Below are 19,163 nucleotides of genomic sequence, written 5' to 3'. Positions count from 1 at the left end.
CCGGTCACTGGAGGGAAACCTGCCTGTGTGTACAGCGCAAGTCTGCTAGTTCCCCTCGTAGCTCCTTGACATCCCTGCAGCCCTGAGCGCGATCAGTATGGCAGCACTGAATGGGTGGGGTGATGCGGCAATCAGCTCCCCAGGTGCATCTATCCCCAGAAGGAAAGACTCACCTGAGGACCAGCGCAACTTCACCAGTTCCCAGGAAGTCACAGGCTCACGGGCCCAAGAAGGTGAGTGGCCTGCAGCAGGGTAGGGGGTAGGGATGAGTCTGGACTCACCAAAGTCATCTGGTCTAAATGATAGAATTTATTATTGTGTTGTAGAGCATAGTGGCATTTTGTGGAGTATACTGGCATAGTGTAGTAGTAAACTGTTATAAATTGGAGTGGGGTCTTGTGCAGTAGAGTGCAGAGCTGGGTCGCATAGAAAAGTGTTGTATAGTGGAACAGTGTAATACATTGGAGTGTATGGGCCTAGAGTGGACTATAGAATTGGACATTGGAGAGTACAGGGATAGAGTGGAGTAGAATGTCATAGAGTGCCATGAAGTATGGTAGACTGTTAAAGGGTGTAGTTGTACAGAGTGAAGGAGAGTGTTTCAGCCAATAGAGTGGATTACCATAAAGTAAAGTAGCATACATTGGAGTAGCGTACAGTGGATTGTAGAAGAGTGGAGTGTCAAAGAGTGTAAAAGCATAGAGTTGAGTGGTGAGCAGTAAAGTGGTGTAAAGTGGAGTAGGGTACAGTGGATTAGCGTAGATTGGAGCGGCATACAATGAAGTAGAGTAGCGTAGAACCGAGGAAGCTGTTATAGATTATAATGGTGTCTCATAAAGTAGAGTGGAGAGCTGTGTTGTGCAGTGTTTGAAACTGTCAGTGGAGTAAGGTGTTGTACAATAGAGTGTACAGACAGATAATCAAGTGCAAATTTGGACAGCAGAGTGTATGGGAATAGAGTCTAGTAGAGTGGCAAGGAGTGTAGTAGAGCTTTGTAAAGTGGAGTTATATAGAATAGCGGAGAGTACACTGAAGTGGCGCAGAGTGGAGTATCATAGAGTGAAGTGGTATAAAGTGGAATAGCATAGAGTAGTGTAGATTGGAGTGCCATACAGTGGAGTGGTGTCGAGTGTAATGGCATACTGTGTAGTAGTGGAGTGGAGTGATGTCCAGTGAAGTGGTATAAACTGGGGTGGTGTTGCATGGGGTAGGATACAGTGTAATAGCACACAGTGAAGTGGTGTACAGTAGAGTGGGGTAGGGTGGAGTACCATAGAGTAGAGGGGCAAAGACTGAAGTTGCATACAGTGTATTGAATGGAATGGAGTGGCATACAATAGAATATCGTTGAGCGAAGTATAGAGTAGTGGTGTAGAGTAGAATAGCACCAAATGGAGTGTAGTATAATGGTGTGGTGTTGACTAGAGTAGCCTATATTGGTGTAGCATACATTGTAGTAGTGTACAGTACAGTGAAGTGCTGTAGCCTGGAGTGGCGCACACTGGAATGGGGTAGAGTGTAAAGCATATCATGGAGTGGTGTACAGTGGGGTGGCGTACAGGGAAGTGGTGTCCAATAGAATAGCGAAGAATGAAGTGGGGTAGAGTGTGGAGTGGCCAATAGTGGAGTGGCATAAAGTGAAATGGCATTGAGTGGAATAACATATACTGGAGTAGCATATAGCAGAATTGCATACATTGGAGTTGAGTAACTTGAAGAGACATAGAGTGGAGTTGCATACAGTGTATTAGTGTAGAGCAGATTTTTGTAAAGTCTAATAGCGTAGAGTGGAGTGGCGCAGAGCTGAGTGTTATACAGTGGAATGGCTTTGAGTGTAATAATGTAGAGTATAGTTGAGTGGTGTATAGTGGAGTTGTGGAGACTGGAGTGACATGCAGAGGTGTGGGGTAGAGTGTAATAGTATACAGTGTAATTGCCATACACTGAAGAGGGGTCCAAACGAATGCATAGAATGAAGTGGCATTGAGTGGAGTAGCACAGAGCTGAGTGTTGTACAGCAGAATGGTGTTGAGGGTAATAATGTAGAGTGGAGTAGAGTACAGTGGAGTGGTGTATAATAGAGTGGTGTAGACTGGAGTGTCATACACTGGATTGGCGTAGAATGGAGTAGCGTACAGTGGAGTGTCATACTGTAGAATACAGTACAGTGGAGTGGCTTTCAGTAGAAAGGCATAGAGTGAAATAGTGTATAGTGGAGTAGCATCCAGTGGATTGGTGTACAATGGAGAAACAGACTGGAGTGGCGTATGGTGGCATTGCATACAGTGTATTAGCATAGAGTTGAGTGGCATACAGTGGAATAACACATAGTGGAGTGGGTACAGAGGGGTGGCATACAGATGTATGTGAAATTTAGCAGCAATGTAGATTATAGTGTCCAGATGTAACACAAGACAGCGAATTACACTGACTCAAGTTTCTCCAAATTTACCAATCAAAGAAGGGCCATCCATGGTGACCTTGCCCTCCTTGTGATGAAAGGGTACCACAATCCAATAATACAGCTAGGCCTTAGTTATAGTTTGGGCCGGTATACTTTGTAATATACTGTAGTACATGGTAGTGACAAGCCAGTATATAATTGGGTGATGGCTGTTTTCTGAGAATAAGAAGTCAGCTATATTCTTTTCAACTACACCTTGGCTGTGTTCTGTGTTAGGGCCTCAGAGCTAGGCAAGTGGGTGGTCTCTACCTACTACCACTTTATTAAAGTGGTAATAGGTAGGGAAATGTATTTATAGTTTAAAAAAATATTTTTAAATAGGTTTACGTCCACATACTGCAAACATTTGTGAAACTCCTCAAACGTACTCCAGTGACGGATATCACTAAGTTGAAATTACTCATAACTTAGAAAAATACTTACCCTACTTAACTACAGTCACCAAAAAGCATCATCTCTGCGCCATAATGTATAATTTTTCCAACTTTCATGTAAATAATTCAGCTGTTTTTGCGCTATATCAAATAAAATAGCCTATGGAAAATGCATTGGAGGAAAAACTTGTTTTGAGACCTTCTTTTTTCTCTGCACTGTAAAAACAAAGCAACACAAACATTTACATCATCTAAAAATGTAGAAATTGCTATTGGTTTGGAAAGTTTTCTGGTTATTCATCAAGCGGGTGAAAAGTTATTAGGGAGCATTTATCCAAGGAATTCCTATCTTTGAGAATACCAACTATAACTTCAGAATGGCAATCAGATTTAATGTGATTCCTTTCTTTTTATCTATTATATTTATTAAGTATTTTGTTCATTCTTCTACATAAGCATGATACTATAAATGTGTATTTTAGTTGTGCATGTAGTAATCATGAAACTTTACATATGCAGTCTATGTTTTGGGCGGCTGGAGTTTCCTTGCTACCTTTAGTAGGATTGTCCTCCATTTAAAGCCCAAACCGAATAAAAGCCAATCATTGTTATTTTAAAAAATAAAATTATATATTTTTCCTAATGGCAAATTATCATGTCCTATAAATTAGCTTGTGTCTCTCACTGCTTGTTTCATTTTGGTGCACAGGAGTACATAATGAAGATGGTTTTTGTTTTGCTTGTTGGGCACAGTTTTATTTTGTGAGTAAGAGAGCATGCAAAAAAAATTGTATGAAGATTACAACATATTTTGTTTGTTATATAATTGTTAATAAGTTTTCATTAGCATGCAGCAATAATTAGTATTTCATTTGTTCATGTATTAAATCTGAAACTTACATATGCAGTCTTGTTTATTTTTAGGTATTTTGTTGCTACTTCTAATAGGATTGTGTACATATCAAGGCCAAAGTAAATGAAAGGCAATCATTGGTATTGTTATGAAAATAGATATTTTTTCTTTTTTTTCCTTGGGCAATTAAAATGTCCTCCAAAAAGGAGTTTGTGTGAATCACTGCTAGGGGAATTTTTAATTTTGTTGCAGAGCATTTGTGTACAAAAGATGTTTGTCATTTGGCTTGTTCGGCCACTTTCATTTTGTGATCCACAAAGCATGCAAAGAAAACTTATGTAGTTTGAGATCCATTCTAATTGTATATATTTGTTTATGTGTTTCCATAAACATATAGTGCTTCTTTTCTTAGCAGCTGGAAGCTGGCTCAGGTCAGGCCGATCCTTAAAAAGCCCAATAGCGACCCTTCCATCTTGTCTAATTATAGACCAATATCTTTACTGCCATACTTCGGGAAGGTTCTTGAATATTTAGTCAACAAATGTGTCTCTTCTTATATTGAAACACACGCACTTCTCGATCCATCGCAGTCAGGATTCCGTGCCGCTCATGGAACTGAAACCGCAATGATTGAAATAGTGGATAACATCCCACTCTCCTTGGACAGAGGCAAATCAGCTATTTTGGCCCTCTTGGATCTTTCCGCTGCCTTTGACACCATCTCCCACAGCATTTTGAAACATCGGCTGTGGGATATTGGTGTCAATGCCCTTGCCTGGTTTGTAGATTATCTCAAGGACCGTCATTCCTACGTCAAGATGAATTCCCATGCATCTGTTAACACCCCTCTTTCTGTCGGGGTTCCACAGGGATCGATCCTCAGTCCCTTATTATTTAATCTTTATCTTTCCCCTTTGGCCCAGATCATAAACTCCTACGGCTTCACCAGGGTGTCTTACGCAGACGATACGCAGGTGCTTATCACCTGCAGATCCAATCTCCTGGAAACCTGCACCAGGTTTAAACAATGCATGGTTCACATCAATAATTGGATGATTGAAAACAGAATTCAACTCAACTTCCCGAAATGCATTGGGCTCAAATAAATTTCATGTCAATTTTTTTGATAACATTTTAACTGTGTTGATCTTATATTGTTATGTTTTCAAAACATTTTTCCTTATGTTTATGTTCAAATCAACAATGTAAAATTGACATGTTATACAAAGTCAAATAAAGTAAAATGAACTAATGAGGAATAAACTCATGTATGTAAGAATCTGATTAATCACAGACAAAAAATTGTGATCACTAGTTGTGACACTCAGTCTCAGATAACCCTGGGTGGATTTTGCAGGGTTGCGCTACGCGAAAGTTTGCAAAGTGGTAAATAAACTCTGCTGAACTACGCGGATCTCCGCGAGTGGCAGAGTTTGATAGAAAAATGCTGTTCCCGGTGATTGCACAGTGCTGGATGCTTGTCCGCACTGTGCGATCATCTCGAACGGCACCATGCACAGCGCAGGCTTTCCTTTTCTGGCGCTCGTGCAGCAGCTTTCTCAACGCGAACAGGCAGTTTCTCAACATGAGCAGTCGTGAGCATTCACAACTACTTGAAATTAAAAACCTGACTCCTCCTCATTGAGAAATCTCACCAGGAGGTTTATTTTCCATGCCAGGTTGATTTATAGGATGAACATGTAATGGCGGCTAGGGGGCCCATTTGTCGCATTACCACATGTGCTATATTTGTTTCAATCCAAAATTCAATTGTTGCCTACCTCAAATGGTTTGCCACCAATCCAAACAATACAATATACAAGTTTTTTTTTAAAAACACAACAGAGAGGAAACTTTAAAGCAAAAATTAAACACCAAATCTTGCTTGCTCGAAAATAGTTGAATTAAGACATAATTTCCTTTAATAATACAATTCTATATTCAAGCGCCTTCAAGTCAAGAAAACCATTTTCCTCTCCGCCAACACATTTTGCCTAATTATGGGCATCTTCAGGGCTACACATATAACTTACATTACTTATTAAATCTTACAACTTTACATTTCATCAATATACACATTTGTACCATCAGAGACAGGTCGTTGACATTGTGGTACACATTATAATTCATTTACAAATTGCCTCATTTCTTTTATGATTATTCTATTTTTTCTTGACAGATTTACTATGAAAACATTATCAATTATTCTCAATAAAGGGTAAGAGAAATGAAGAAAGGATCACTTTGTTAAACATTTTTACATACTTCTTTTTCTGGACACCATCACCAACAAACAGTTAAAGTAATGATTTCTCTCAAATCATTACTATATTTATATAAATAGTCAGAAAAAAGATCCAGTTATCTACATGCCCACCTTGCCTACCAATGCATCATATTTGATGGCTCCGGGTAAGTAGTGCGCTATATAAATGCCTATACATACATACAACCAGGGCTCTGCCTCTGGTGTGATTCACTGTTGTTCCTACATCTTTACTGTAGGTACGCAAGCATAGGACATTAAAGGGCAGGTACCAAGGACAGAAAGAGCCACCCTTGGGATTACTAGCCACATTCCGACTGGCGGGCGGGTACTTGAGCCCATTGAAAGCCAGTTGGAATGACCATTCGGATTCCTTTCCTACCACCTCCATCGTAATGAGGAGCTCAGAAAGGAATGCGACAAGCGTTTTACGATGTGGTCAGAAAGGCTAAGACCAACATTCAATGCGACCACATTATAATCAGCCCCTAAAACTTGACCAAAACCCTTCTGCCCTAGCAACAATTCAAATACATGACAAATTGTCCCATTGGAAAGCAGTGAAGTTATTGTCTGATGTTGAATATAACTTTTTAATAGCTGTATGTCCTTGATTCCAAAGTCTTTATCTTCTACTGAAGATACATAAAGAAGGGGACTTCCCTCTGAGTTATCCCATAATTTCCGGCATTGGATTAATAATGAGACTCAGGATGAGAGGGTATTAGGATTAAGATTTAAAAGAAGTAGTTGCTGGATCGCGGAAAGTCAAGCGTAGAGACACTCTAAGAGTTAAGGACAAGAACCTAACAGAACGCGGTTCTCTGATTTCCACCAATTCCAGTATGAATCATGAAGTGTTTACAAATTTGAAGAAGTACTGGGCACTACTGAAAGGGTTGCCTGGTGTAGGTCATTATCTTAATGAGAAACCCAGCATAATCCACAAAATATGTAAGACCATCAAAGAAATTATCTGAATAGAATACTGAAAGAAGGGATTCACTTGTGTTGCAGATGTGAAGACGTTTTAAGATATACGATGTGTGCTTATCACAACACACCTCACACTGTCACTGGAGGTTCTCCTTCTTCATTGCTGAGAGGTAGGGAGGCTCCTACAGGTTTACTACCCACATGGTTGGATTACAAAGTACCTTCAAGAGTGATGCAAGAAAGGTTAATAGATGAAGAGTTGAGATGTAAAGTAGAAAGTTCACAGAACGGAATGAAAAAAGCCCCCAAACAAACACATTGTTTGAATAATATAAAAATGAATGTAGATGATTGGATGATTTTACATAATATGAGGCCTAAAAGGTAAAAGGTGGATTTTCATTTTAATGGACCATTTAAGGTGTTTAAAGTGGCTCGTTGTTTTGTTAGAAGACAATCGCTGGTGGTCAAATATTTTCAAAAGAGCATTCTTATGAAGAGGTTAAACGTCCCTAAAAGTAATATCTTTTTCGTGTAGAGATGTTTCTAGAATGTGATTCTTCCATAGAAGAAGACCTGAGAAAAGAGAATCTTCTAGGGGTTCCTGCAAATAATTTTGGGGCATCTCCTTTATTAGAAGGCTCTGCTACAGTTTCTTATGATGAAGAAGTTGCTGTAGACAAAGGTTCTGGGATTATCACTACCAAATCTGGTCCTTTTTCAAAGCAACAAACTTATTTATTTGATTATGGTGTATAATATATGGAATGATAGGTAGTCTATCCCATGTACTTGTTATCATGATCATTATGTAAGTTATTTTTTTTTTTTTTCTCTTTATTTTAATTTTCTTTCTCTTTCCTTGTTTATTTTTTTGTTTTCTTATTTGTAAAGGAGAAGATGTTGTATCCTAACATTAAGGTATGTTTCTTTCTGGAATATAGCATGCCAGGGGTCTTAGCGCGACTCTTGGATTCTAGCTATGGGGGTTTGAGGGTTGACAGTTAGAGAGATGCTGGCTGGTGTGAATGGAAGCACTGATGAGTCTACTCCCTGAACCTAAATAAAGAAGATTTGATCTTACCAGGAAAATTGTGACTCATTACACACTGCTTTTTCCACTCCTGTACTTACTGTTTTTTAACCTAATTCACAGATTGAATAATAGGCCATCTCAAATCTTGAAACAGTGAATTACACTAAGTAAAAAAGTCAAAATATCTCCTGGTGCATTACAACATGAATACATTGCTTGTGATGTCACAACACATTCACACAGTTTGGAATGATTTTTTTTCCAGAAATCTATTTCAAAATGACTGCCAGTATGTGAGCACGTTTTGTGCCATAGCGGCATCCATCTTGAAATCAGCTTTTCTCATAAAGACAAAACATTTCAAAATGGCTGCAAATGCGCCTAAGTGTGAATTTTGTGTTTTTGGAATTTTTTTAACTAGGTGATTGTTGCTCTAAGCTACTGCTACAGTGAAGCGGTTCAGAAACATTTATTTTAGATTTTAGCATTCACTTTAAATTTGTATAAATGTGTGCTTGATTCTTCACCTAAATTTACAGTGCATTAAATACAGTTTTGCAATGTCAAGTCCAGGCCTATTGCTGATTCTGAGTGACGTTCGTTTCCTCTGTGATTTAATGCTTGTGTAGTGTGCCTGGAGTTGAAGAGTCGGTGTTGGAATTTTAAGTGCTTATATAGTTGATCTCTGATTCTTAGTGACACCTGATTCATGGATTTTTCTGTTAAGCCTGCTGTTTTAGTCTAGGATATTCATTTATTTATTTATTTATTGAGCTTTTAGAGCGCGACAGCTTCCCATAAGGGTTTCCTGGTGCTATTGGAGACAGGAGCCATATGACACAGAAGACAGAGAGTTACTGAATAAATAGCCAGGTTTTGATGGCTTTACGGAAACGGCCGTAACAGTTTTTAGAACGGATGTCATTAGGAAGCGAGTTTCAGAGTCTGGGACCTAGGAAGGAAAAGGACCTGCCGCTCATTCTTGACAATCTGTATTTAGGCACGCAAAAGAGAACTTGAGAGAATGAGCGAAGTGTGCGTGCAGGGGAATACATTTTTACAAGAGTTTGCAGATATCTGGCTTTAATTTTGTGCATGTAGCTCAGGGTTTTGAATTTCACTCAGCTCTCTACTCTGAGCCAGTGAATGTCACTGAGGCGCCCTGAGATGTGTTTGTCTTTCTTGCAGCCGCAGAGTGTGGTACTGAAAATTCTGGACCCGTCTTATGGACATCGTCGTATCATGATGATTTTGATATCAGCAGACCGGTAATGATTGAGATACTATGCACAAGTATTTTCGTCATATTCGGGTGACAAAATCAACCTGAAATAAGAGTTTCCGTCCTGAACCCTCAGGTTCCATTTTGTGAACGACAGCCATTTTGTGATTGCCCTCACCAAGGCTCAAGACTAAAGCCAAAATCGAGTAAGAAGGACACGTATACCTTCGCTGACTCCTCTGTGACCTGGGCGAGCTGAGTCCACTGCCTGAAGCCAAACCTGTTCGGCCAGTCCCTCTCCCAGTGGCCGAATGAGATTAGTATCAAGGCGCAACATATCATAAACCTTTCATCGCACACAAACCATGCCTAATCTCACACACACCTGTCCCTGTTTCTTGCTTTATGACTTGCTTTACAAGGAGGAGGTGCCCGTTTTTATTGGGGGTCCGGCGATATCTGATGAAAATACTGGCCCTTGCCGAGTAATTTATTATGAGCTTGTCATCATGACTCTGCTTTTTCTTTGTAGTAAAAATATGTGAATGGTCAACTGTAAAATAAGGAATGTTTGCCTAAAGCATAATATTTTGTATAAAAAGAGAAGGCTGGCTTTGTAAGTTTGAGCAGTCTCCTGAGAACATACAACGTGTTGTACTTCTAGGATACCTGTTACTGGTTGCAGCCAATAAATACGATCCTTGACTTCACCAAGAAGACTCTGTCTTTCTGTAGTCTGAAACAGGAAGAACTCAAAGTCTTTGGGTGTGTTCCCTGGCACCGCTGGGTTCCGAAAAACCCAGTACTTCAAGAGTAAACGTGCTATCTAGGTTACTATTCTTAAATTGGGGTGGCCTATGGTCTCCAGGAGTTGTTGAAAACCCTGCTGTGTTTGTCTGGTATTTGCAGATCATTTTAGTTAAATTGCTGAGTCTGAGTGGCCTCCAGTCCCAGTGTGTTGTTGCAAAGCCTGTTGTGCTTGTTTAGTATATGTAGGATGTTATATTTAATGGCTAATTTTAATGGCCTCTTGTCCCTGGGAATTGTAAATCCTGTTGTATTTGTTAGGATATCAGGGTTATTATATTCAAAATTCCAATACTCAGGAGCCATTTTGTTCGAGGCTATTGTTGTTTAGCCTGTATAGTATGTCTTGAGATGGATGTCTGCTTTGATATTTTTTAGTATTGATTCTTAATGGGTTTTCAAATAAATTTGAAGCCCACAGTAATGCCCTTCCCTGCTGTTGTCACAGGGGTGTAATAAGTAGGTCCACCTGCACCACCTCCAGTCTGACAGTTTCAATGGGCAAGAAGTATTACCTCTCATATTTGGACTTCCCCAGGTTCAGAGATGTCATTACTACAGTTTGTGGCAGACTAAGGAAAGGTTGTGGAAAACCTGAGCTAATCCCACACAAAGCATCACCAAGTTACTCCAAGGCTTTCATGCTACATTTATGATACAACCCGCAGTGGATTCAAGATGCAGATAAATGTTGGTATTGTTTGGATGGATGCTTTGTCTGTAGTGTAAGGAATATCTCTGCTCCGGGTTGGTTTTGAACAGATGTGTTTTTTGTCTGATGTAATTTCTACATTTATTTAGCTAAGCTATAACTAATACATTGACTGTATTGTCCAGATAATACAGCAGCACCTACCTGAGTCATGTTGGTTATTCACACATTCTTTGTAATGGTACAAGAACCCAAACTGATATACTTCCTCATCTGAGAAACTCAGGGGATCCTGGTCTTGGCCAAAGTTAGACAAAGGTTTATGCACTGGGGCATATGTTATTCTTAAGGCCACACAGCATATTTTATAAATAATTTAGAGGTGATTTTCTGCCAGTGGAAATATGACATTTCCATTAAAGTGTGATTTTGGATTTGAAAAAAAAGCAGCAATTGTCCCATTTCCTATCGTGTGGGGGTCAACAAAATGTTTTTATTTTCACTGACTGACACATTTTGGATGGTGATGTATGAAAGGAAAACCTGGGCATGTGTCTGCCTACTGTAAATAGAGCAGGCTGACAAATGGCCAAATCTCTGATGGCCCTTATGCCAGTGATAATCAGAGGTGTATTTCAGCCACACCGACAAAGTAGTCCACTTTTCAGTTGAGCCCTCACCAACCTGCCTGGAGGGATCCAGCTCCTCCGGGATGTAGCTTAGCAGCAGTTCTGGCATCCCGCCGACTCTCCCTATTACTGGAACCTCCGTTTTGTTGGTGTGCTTGTTTCAGGTGAGATGAGGGTCACTGTGAGTGACATGACTGCTGCTCCCCTGGGAGTGAGCTAGCGGGACTGGTTACACCTGGGAGGAGGGTGAACCCATTTCTCTTGCGCTATGACTCTTGGAAGTGGCTGTGGATAGGCTCACATTTGCAGGGATTGCTTGGAGACCACCACACTGGTTCTGGAATCATTGCCTTGTACATCTAAGCAAGCAGGTCTCACAACCTGACCTGCGGTGTTGGGAACCTGCCACCTTCACACCAGAAACAGGTGCCTAATCAACGCCAAGCCCTGTTAGGGTCTGTTAGAATAGTCCATGGCTTTTGCTTAGCCGAGCTGCTGGTGGTTCTAACCAGACTCCCCATATCTCTCTCCCCCTAGTGCTCACCAGACCCCCGGAGCCAATATTACCTATGTTTGGTCATTGAACGAAAACCGGACTGGGTGTTCATAACTGAAACATGGGCTAATGATTGCTGAGGTCCCGACCTTGTAGAGGCTATCCCTCTGGGATACTGCTTTACTAGATTGGACAGAGTAGGACGACTAGGGACTGGGTATTTTGTTCAGGGATATTTTTACCTGTCGCTGTGAACTACTCACCTCACCTCTCGACCAGTACCAAGCTTTATATTTCTCTATAAACACCCATCCTACAGAAAGCTTTTCTGGTGTTCTCTGTTTTCCTCGAACTGGCCCTAGGCCATCCTTTAGTCAGGATTTTTGTAATCTTCTGGAGCCCTACCTAGAAAGAACAAATCATGGCTTACAAACCCTGTTGGAAAGTATGATTTGTTGAGGCTTTTCACAACTGGTCACATCCACCACTCATGCGGCAGGCTACACTCTAGTTGTGATTTTCACTAATGATCATCGTATTAGGGTGGGAGAGACTTTTCCACTAGTTTGGTCAGACCACTTTGCCATTCCCTTTAGTTTAAGGCTCCTGGCATCTTGGAATATACAACCTGAAAATAGGAAAGTGGCTGAGAAACGGAATCTTAATTTGATTGGTAATGAGGCCGTCGCTTACGCTCTCACAAGTTTTCAGCTTCCAGGTCACTTAAGCACTAACTTAGCTGCAGACAAGCTATCTTAAAAGGTAGTAGCAGTTATGGACACCTTAGCTCCCATAAAATGTCATTATTCAGCAAGGAAAAGGCCTTCCGCACCTTTGTTCTCTGACAGACTGCGTAAGTTGATACAGGAGTGTAGGACGCAGGAAAGACTATGGCACATTCACCTAGCACCCTCAGGTGGAGAACTACATAAACAATTCTTGAAAGTATACAAAGCAGCTATCTTAGAGGAAAAGGGAAGGTTCTACGTAAAACTTTCAGCATCAATTAAATCCTCCAAAGAGCTCTTTAACATTGTTAATTCCCTTATCTCTTCCTTGGTTATTGACCCTGTGGAGTCTTCACAGGAGCTCTGCAATAGGCTCTCAGCTTTCTTTAGCACTAAGATTTCAGACATATGTGCCCAGTTGGAAGCCTTAAACTTAAATACGGACCTAGATGCCCAGCCTGTAATTTATCCAATGGAAAGTTCTAGCAAAAATGCGACTCCTCATGGCATCATGGCATCATTTATGAGGCCAACCGTCACTTTCATGCCGCCGGTGCGTCAGTTTTTGTGATGCACCAGTGGTGTAAAAAATGCACCTTGTTGAGTCATATTTACAAAGTGACGCATTTAGGTAAATGTGTCACTTTGTAAACCCCTGCGCCACATTATACCTACGTCAGGTTTAATGTATGCAAAAAGGGCGTATTCACGCAAGAAAGCGATTCCTAGTTTCCTTTCCTTCCCAAGTTTGTCTCCAGAGATTACAGACCACTTATTTGAAGGAATTAAGTCTGGATCTTCTATGGACCCGTGTCTCCCATTCTAAAAAAACCTAATGCAGTCAGATCTGATCTCAATAATTTCCGGCCTATATCCACCATCCCCATGCTGGCTAAACTGCTGGAAAAATACATGCAGATGCAACTATGTGCACACATGGAGTATTTTCAACTTCTGGACCAACATCTGTCCAGATTTTGGAGAAGCAACAGCATGGAATCTGCTCTCACTCACATTATGGATGACATCTTAAAAATGCTAGACCACAATGAAGCATACCTCCTGATTCTCTTGGAACCTTCTTCAGCTTTTGACAGCTTTTGACATTATAACCCTGCCAACCTCTTATCTACCCTTGAAAACAAGATGGGCTTTTCAGGTCAAGGTATTGCCTTGGTTTACTTTCTTCCTCCATAAAAGATCACAGAAAGCAAAGGTAAATCAATCGCGATCCCAGACCTCCTCAGTTTCTATGAGGGTTCCACCGGCATTTTTACTATCACCGATACTCTTGAATATATTCCAAGAAACTTTGGCAAATGCTCTGAACTCGGCGAACATTCTCTTCCATATGTATGCAGATGACACTCAACTTTATCTGAAAATCACCTCCCCTGAAGACTTCATCTCACTCAACTCCACCCTTATGGATACTCAAAACTGGCTAACTGACAGCCACCTCAACAACTTCAAAACAGAATTCCTTGTTATCACTCCGCCTAATAACACCCCTAAGATCGACCACTGGCTGAAACATCTTACGACCTTCAACTGCACATCCCACTTTACTGATTCTGCAAACTCCCTCGGAATCACACTTGCTAATTACTTGAACATGCAAAATCACATTAGCAATTTAAGCAAGGGTTCTACACACCAGATGAACACACTAATGAACCTAAAACCATTCCTTCTACTGGAGGACGTCAAGATGGCGGTTCAAGCTTTGATACTGCCTAGGCTAGACTATGGTAGCTGCACACTCTGGGGACTTCCCAAATATAACTTGGCGCCACTAAGAGCCTCTATTAATGCAGCATGTAGACTGATCAACGGTACCAAAGAAACAAGAACATCTACCCAGCCCTCAAATCCCTAAACTGACTGCCATATGAATCTAGAATACAGCTAAAGGTAGCCAGCATGATCCACAAAGCCCTACATCTCAAGACTCCCACTTATGTGACTCAAAGAATAGAACTATCGACAGCCAAGAAGTGCAAGTTCATTGCTCCTAAAACCACAGATCTTCCATAAAAGGAGATTGAGTCACAGAGCCTTCTCTGGTTGTGCCCTAAAGATTTAGAACTCTCTTCCACCATAAGTTTGATGAATTTCTTCCACTGCTACCTTCAAAAAGGTAGTAAATAAATCCTAATGTCCAAGTTTTTCCCACAACACGCCCCCTGCCCCACCGCTTATTGAATGCCCCCTGTTTGACCACTAGATTGTTGGACACCTTTGAATCCCAGCATTCACCTGCCCTTCTCATTTATCAAACATTATCGAATATTCCTCTCCATGGCCAATATCTGCCCTACCTTATTTGTGACACACTCATATCTTGTTGTTTTATGCATATTCATGTAATACCTATCCTAATTGTAAAGCGCTGTGATACCCGCCTGGGTCACGTTCGCTGTATATAACACGTTCACATCAAATTGCTGAGATATTTAAGTTCTGCCTGACTCTAAATGATTTTAAATTAGTGGAGAGGGTACTCAATTGCTGCTGCGACAGAGTACCCTCTCTGCTTAACCCTAAATCAGGCCCTTAATCTTTTTTAATTCCTTCTCTGAGATCCATCTCATGCGTCCTTGCATCATACTGCAAGGTTGTCATCCCTTGGGGCTCGGGCTGAGATTTCAGTGGCGGCCATCTTCGATAGGGATTTCCTCTTCCGGCGCTCGAGTCGTCGGTATATAAATAGAGGACGCACTTTCATTCAGGAGATAGCTGTTTTGACCCCTGAGGCGTGAGCCGGGCGGTTACTTATTTTAAAGTGTTCTTTATGTGTTCTTAAACATTTTATTGTGCAATTCCCTTGTGTCCTCCCCCCCTAGCAACAGCCCCCTGGCATTAACACTTGGCGCTTGGCGCTCGAAGATTTCACCGTAGCGCTGCTGATTTAGTCACCGACTTTAGGGTGAAGGAACCAGCCTATTTTAAATTAAATTTCCAGCGCAATCAGGTTAGTGGCGGCAGATTTACTTGCTTGCCTTTCCCCACAACGACCGGCTGACTGCAAGGTTGTCATCCCTTGGGGCTCGGGCTGAGTTTTCAGTGGCGGCCATCTTCGATAGGGATTTCCTCTTCTGGCGCTCGAGTCGCCGGTATGAAAATAAACTGCCATGACTCTGCGCAGCGGACGCGTACAGCGGGCGCGCCGGAGTCAAGCCATAGTCCTGCCCATCTGTGCCCGTCCGCGATCGACCGGGCCGCGTGGCGGGTCTCTCTGGATCTACTGCGCCTATTGACCCCACAGGTACGCACAGGAATACATCACATTACTACTCTAAGCAGGATCTGCTTTACTTACGCCAGAGTCTGGATAATAGTTGCCACCATACTTTACGGGCTGATTCATTGCCCCCTTACTGCAAGGCGTGTAACCAGACCCTTCCGTCTCTGAGAAGGGACGAGATAGAAGAAGCTAAATTAAATATGATATTACTAAATTGCAGATCCATGGTTAAGCACAAAACCGAGATTTACGAGCTGCTAAGAGACAGAAGTCCGGATGCGATGTTTCTCACAGAGACATGGATGGATGACGCTTCATCCCCAGATGCTCTCGAAGCTATCCCCCCTGGATACTGTCTACTTAGGCTGGATAGAGAAAAACAACGAGGTGGGGGTTGGCCCTTATCTATAAATCAGGCAAGGCAATCCACAACTGCCCCATGGTTCTCAGAAAAACTTAAAATGGCTAAAACCAAATGCAAAACCATGGAACGGAGTTGGAGAAAAAAACTATGCTCCAGAACATAAAGCTCTTTATAGAATGGAGTTAAAAAAATATAAAAACTTGTAAGATCTGAGAAAAGTATATATCTGAAAAACAGGATTGAGTTGGCAGACAATCCCACTAAAGAACTCTTTGTTATTTACAAGGAGCTTATGGTTCCATATAGACTGGAAGCTCAAGACACGTATTCTAATGAGATATGTGATTCTGTTGCAGATTTATTTTTAGAAAAAGTCGACAAAATCCATGCCACCTTTCAACCTAGTGTCGTTTCTTCAGGCCACCAAGAGGGCACGAGAGACAGTTTTAGTTCCATCAGGAAATCCCATCTTACATGCTTCAAAACACATGACGTGACATGAATTATTATGAATCATCAATAGCATACAATCCGGCTCTCCCAGCAACGTATGCCCACCGGCACGTTGCAAAGAAGTTTTGGAAAGTATGCTAATTGACCATATTAGCCACGTGGTGACATAGTCCTTTCAGGAATGTTATGTACCTGAGGCGTGGAAAACTGCTCAGGTTATCCCTCTTAAAAAGAAACCCAACATCCATATCTCTCAACTCTAAAACCTCCGCCCCTTCTCCCTCCTCCCTTTCTGCTCTAAAGTTGTAGAAACGGTTGTGAAAAAGCAGCTCATGGAATATCTTGAGGAGGAAGTCCTCCTCCCTCCTCCATTCCTCACAATCAGGATTTAGATCTGGCTACTCCACGAAATCAGCCGTTCTCTATTCCACCGAGTGCCTCAGAAAGTTAGTAGATGAAGGTGAGACAGCAGCGTTGGTTTTATTAGACCTAAGTGCAGTGTTTGACACTGTGCTGCACACAACGCTGCTGTCCCGACTTTCTGAGATGGGGGTGGAAGGATCAGCACTGGCGTGGATACGTTCCTTTTTGGCCAATAGGAGCTTCCAGATTCATTTCCCACCCTTCAAATCTTCCATTAGGAAGGTGAGCCATGGGGTTCCAAAGGGCTCAAGTTTGAGCCCTACTTTGTTCAACATCTATATGGAACCCCTGGCTCACGTAGTGGAAGCATTTGGTGGCCATTGTCAGCTACGCCGATGACACCGAACTGATATTCAAGCTTACGCCCGACCACAGTGATGATGCCACAAATTTTTCCAACTGTTTGTCATCAGTGGCATCATGGATGAACAACAACTGCCTGCGCCTAAATGCCGAAAACTGCTAGTGGTTGGGAAAGCAGTATCTGCCTGGTGTCACAGGTGGTGGCCTACTGAATTGAGTTGCCCTCCCACTCCTGTGGATTCGGTAAGAAACCTTGGCGTATTGCTTGACTCAGATCTCTCTCTCAAGTCACACGTCAACAAGGTGACTGGTAGGTGTCTCAGTGTACTGAGGGTCCTTCGGAAGGTTTTAGATCTCCTCCCTATTGGTGCCAGAAAGTCTATTGTCCATGCCTTGGTGACCCCCCACCTCGACTATGGGAATGCCCTGCTAGTAGGCTTGAGTGTGAAAGGCCTCCACCAACTTCAGTGTGTTCAGAACGCTGCTGCACGCCTTGTGCTTGGGCTTTCTCGTAGAGCCTCTGGGAAGACCGCGCTGGCCAAGCTTCATTGGCTCCCAGTCAGGGAATGGATGAAATTTAAATCCTCTGTTTTGCACATCGTATCGCACAAGGTAAAGGCCCAGATTATCTAAAGAACCTCCTTAGTATACATCGCCCAATCCGGAATTTAAGATCTTCCGGCACGATGTTGTTCAAATTTCCCCGAGTCAAGAGGGCCAGGATGGGTGGCCGCTCATTCAGGTATTTAGCCTCCAAACAGTGGAACGAACTCCCGCTCCATCTTCGAATGGAACCCTCGGAATCCAGATTCAGGGGAAAACTTAAGACATTCCTGTTCCCCATTTTGTAATCTCTCCCTCTATTGGCTCTATTAATATCTGCCTCCTGAAATCCTAGCAGCAATCAGCGCGGGGACACACTGTCTTCTGTGTAACCAGGCGCTTAACAAATGGCTTATTATTAATATTTATTATTATCATGTCTTGTTTACTATCTCTGTGTCTGATAATGTTTTATAGTTGTCAGGCCATGTTTTTACAGTAAAGTTTGGAAGGTGGGCACCCAAAATATGTCTCTTTACATTGCAGATTTTACTCCGCGATACAAACACAACACAGTAGTTACAACGACCGGTTTGTCACAACGCACTACCATTTTAACGCAAGTAATTACAAAGGCCTGTGCTGGATGGCGCGCTGGACTTAGGAATACTATGATTTACTATTCCAACTCCAGTGTGTGCAACTCTAGGGAAAGTGTTGGGAATAGTAATTCATACTATTCCTTACCCTAGAGCGCCATCTAGTGCAAGTCGTTGTAACGACTTGCATCGTAATTGTAGTGTGTTGTGACAACTCGGTCATTGTAACGACCGCGTTGTGTTTGCATCGCGGAGTAAAATCTGTGATGTAAATGTTTTCCCAAAAATATCGACTTAGGAATCTGGATGGCACCAAGTGTTGCACAAACAATACTGAAGGAAAAAATATTGAAAGGTAAGTAAGTATAGATTTTCTATAGGTAACTCCACATATATGTAGCTTTATGAAATATATATCTTTAAGGTCTATAAATATGGAGTTAGGAATAGTTAATCTGTACCTCCTTCATACCCACTTACCTTATTTTGTTTTTCAATATTCTGTACAGGATATTAATGTATCTCGATATTCGTAGCCTCGATATTCCGTAGTACAATACTTTCAGAACATGCTGCTGAGTAATATTATTTTAAGAAGAGCATCATAAATCTAGCCTTCCAGTGTCTAGGAGAGGAACCACGTGCTTCCAAGAGAGCACTGCGGAGAGAAAGGCCAACAGAGATGCCAGTGCGCAAGGACTTAGACAATGGGCTTGTGACAAGGGAAATATAATATGAAGATCACAAATAAAATGCAGATTTGTACAT

Source organism: Lissotriton vulgaris, chromosome 6, assembly GCF_964263255.1.
Source record: "Lissotriton vulgaris chromosome 6, aLisVul1.2, whole genome shotgun sequence".
NCBI classification, from domain to species: Eukaryota; Metazoa; Chordata; class Amphibia; order Caudata; family Salamandridae; genus Lissotriton; species Lissotriton vulgaris.
This window is presented reverse-complemented; position numbering follows the sequence as displayed.